The 3,714-nt window shown below is 41.5% G+C and overlaps 1 non-coding gene across 1 annotated transcript; it reads right to left on the bottom strand.

Annotated features, from left to right (window-relative positions):
• Nucleotides 1-1,709: 1,709 nt before the first annotated feature.
• LOC116908328 lies at nucleotides 1,710-1,816 on the bottom strand. Its single transcript, XR_004388885.1, has one exon. It is a non-coding gene; the product is annotated as a U6 spliceosomal RNA (small nuclear RNA).
• Nucleotides 1,817-3,714: the final 1,898 nt, after the last annotated feature.

Below are 3,714 nucleotides of genomic sequence, written 5' to 3'. Positions count from 1 at the left end.
AACAGAGAAGAGGAACTGCAGGCAGCAGACATCCGCAGGGTTGATATTCTGACCAGAGTGAAGGAGTAAGCGAGTTAGCAAGGTATTTTTTTCTGGGCTCATAAACTCTTTGTGTATGTGGGGGGTGGGGGGTAAACTGAGGCAGAGCGGCAGCTCCCTTTGGAGTCTGTGCTGTGTGTGCTTGTGTACCAAGAATACTGCTTATACATAACATGAGCTCTTCCTGAAAAACAAAAATAAAATTTTAACTTTTAGGTGGAGAATAAGTAAGAGTAGAAGTTAATGGAATGGCAAACAAAACCAATAAACAAACACTGACAGTGCTGGGCATGGTGGGGTCACACCTTTAATCCCAGAGGCAGAGGTGGCCACATCCTAAGTTCCAGGGCAGGGAATCTGCCATCAGTAACTGGCCTTACCATTTCAGCGAGAACTCACCTCTTTGTTATTTAAAAAACAAAATCAAACAAACAAACAAACATTAGTGAGATATTTCTCAGGGTCTACTAAGAATGAAAAGATGCTTTGGGCCGAGTGGGGTCGGGGGGTCCAGTTCAGTTAGTAGATGCTTGCATAGTATGCATGAAGCCCTGGGTTCTATCCCCAGCACTAACATGGTCGTTCATACCAGGAATCCCAGCACTCAAGAAACGGAAGCAGGAAAATCAGTAGTCCAAAGTCCTCTTTGGGTACATAGCTGGTGTGTGGGCTGGCCTGGGAAACATGAGACCCCGTCTCAAACAAACAAACAAACAAACAAACAAACAAACAAACAAACCCAAATGGTCTGGTCTACATAGTGAATTTCAGATCACCCAATGGCTATATAGTGAGACCCTGTCTCAAAATAAAAATGTAAAAGGGCCTATGAGATGGCTCAGCAGGTACAGGTGACTGCTGCCAAACCTGGCCACCTGAGTTTGATCCCACAGACCCTCACTGGTAGAAGGAGAGAACCGACCTCTGCAAGCACACTGTGCCACTTCTGTTGACCCCGGGAAAGAAATAAACATAACGAAAAACATTGCACCTTTGCTATTAGATAGCTTTACTGTAAGATGTCCTCTGTGTCTTACTATTCTGCCAAGGAAAACACCAGTGCAGACCCTCACGCTTACATGGCAAGCATTAGACTGACTGAGCCATCACCCCGTCCACTGGACAAGTTCATGTCTAAGCAGGGCATTCCTGGTTCCACTGAGTTGGGTGCACAGCCTGTGGACAGCCTGCTGCCCAAGAACCACCGAGGGTCTACAGTTTCCCTTCTGCTTGCTCTCTGTTTAATGGAAGCATAGGACACTCACTTTAAAGTCTCTTCTTTCTCCAATATAAATACTTAATGCTGTAATTTTCTCTGAGAGCACTGCTTCAGTGGCATGCCACAATTTTTTAATAGTCGTGATTTTATCTCTGTTGAGCTAAAAATATACTTCTTTTCTGATTCCTTGACCTGGGTCCTTAAAAGTGGTTTGTTTTTTTTTTTTAAATTAGCTTCCAGTTTCAAATATTTTTTTTCTGTTACCTAATTTAATTTATATTTGTACATGAATCAGTTTATTCTAGATTTATAAGCATTTGACTTACGGATGGGAGTTTGATATAATTTGGTAAATATGCGCTGCTGCCTTGGTGAGCATGTGTTGTTACTGGATGTAGGTCAGGTTGATTAATATTGTAGACTTTTCCATGACTTTCATTTCTTTAAAAAAAAATATATGGACCGCTTCATGAATTTGAGTGTCATCCTTCACAGAAGCCATGCCGATCTTCTCTGTATCATTCTGACTCTCAGCCTATGTGCTGCCGAAGTGAGCACAACTGTACTGGTGTAAAAATTCTGTCAATTATCAATAGCAGAGTTAAAGTCACTAACAATACGTATTTGTACATTTTGCACTTAAATCTTGTTGTTTTATGGGGTGTGAGGCACATGACTTTAATTTCAGCATTTGAAATGCAGAGGCAGGCAGATGTCCGAGTTCAAGGCCAACCTGGTCTATAAAGAGAATTTTAGGCCATCCAGGGATTCTGCTTAAATATAATGATAACAACAATAATAGAGCCTGGAGAGATGGCTCACACTGACTGCTCTTGCAGAGGACCCACATGGCAGCTTACAACAATTTGTCATCCTAGTTCCAGGTGATCCAGTCCTCTCTTTTGACCTCTGTGGACACCAGGTATGAAAATGGTGCACAGACATAAATGTAGGCAAATACCCCTATACACAGACACATAAATACATAAATAAAATAATGCATAAACGAAACCTTTGGATGTAAGAACCAAATGACACGTAGATACAAATCTGATTATGTGCCTCTTTGAGCTTGGAGTTCCCATGAAATAATAGGGTGGAGATACAGAATAGGCAAGATCGGGACAAAGATATAAAACTGAGACATCAGCACACGTTCGAAGTTGCATACATAATTCCTCAGGAAAAAACCGCACAGGCAGAACATCTGGGCTAGATAATTGGTACTTGCCATCCCACAGCAGATAACTAAAGAGATGTAAAAATCAAACATCTTGTAATTTTGTAGGAATTAGAAATAAGACATGATCTAGATCTAGGGCCCAGAGTGAGCCATTTGGGAGCAGTTTTTCTCTATATTCTTTGCAGACCCTATGGAGGCAAATGAGACACTGAGGCATTTAAAGAAACCTTCCTGGGCTGTAGGGTGACGGCTGGAATATAAGCCTTCAAGGATGGCCATCCACAGGAGACAAGGATAGGGACATGACAGGCTGTGTCCTGAGAGGGTGGGTGTGGACCACAGTCCTCTAGCCGGGCGGTGATGGAGCAGATCACACACCTTTGTCCTATACTGTGTACTGCTTTGAGCGCTTGACTGACACAACCAGAATCCCTTGAGAAGGAAGTTAGCATTGGGTGATATCTGTGAAAACCACTTCAAGCTCAGTGTCCTGAACTCACAATGAGAAACTATGAGGCAGAACATGAGGAAAAGGAAGTGACCAGAGACTCACAGGAACTCCAGAGACTGAACTTACCAGATACAGAATTTGAAAACAATGTTGGCTGTTGTGTGTAGGGGACAAAAAAATTGGAAATTTTAGCAGGAAGCCATGAACTATATTTTTTGAAACAGTGACAGACACAGCATATTTACAACACAAAAATTTTAGAAATCAAGAATTATAATACCATATCTGGCATGGTGATGCCAGCCTTTAATTTTAATACCTGGAAGTCAGAGGTAGGTAGATCTCTGAGTTTCAAGGCCAGCTTAATCTCCAGCAAATCTAGGACAGTTAGGGCTACATAGAGAAACCCTGTCTTGAAAAGACAAAACCAAGCCAAACCAAAATTATAATACCAATTCAAAAAAATGAAATTAGTAGATTAGACCTCTACTACAAAGAATTGAATGAAATTCTAGAATGAAGTAAGAATTAATTTTAAAATGAAAGTAATGAATGTAGACATAGGGATGTGTTATATGCACACAGAGACACAGACACACACACACACACAGACACATAGACAGACACACAGACATACACAGAAAGGCATATACACACACAGACATACACAGAAAGGCACATACACACACAGACAGACATAGACACAGACACACACACACACACACACACACACACACACACACACACACACACACAGGACAGAGCCATAAAGAATGAAAATATTGATAAGGCACAGCAAGTTTCATTGAGGTTCCATGGGAA

The sequence above is a fragment of the Rattus rattus genome, chromosome 8, assembly GCF_011064425.1.
Source record: "Rattus rattus isolate New Zealand chromosome 8, Rrattus_CSIRO_v1, whole genome shotgun sequence".
Classification (NCBI taxonomy): Eukaryota; Metazoa; Chordata; class Mammalia; order Rodentia; family Muridae; genus Rattus; species Rattus rattus.
This window is presented reverse-complemented; position numbering and strand designations above follow the sequence as displayed.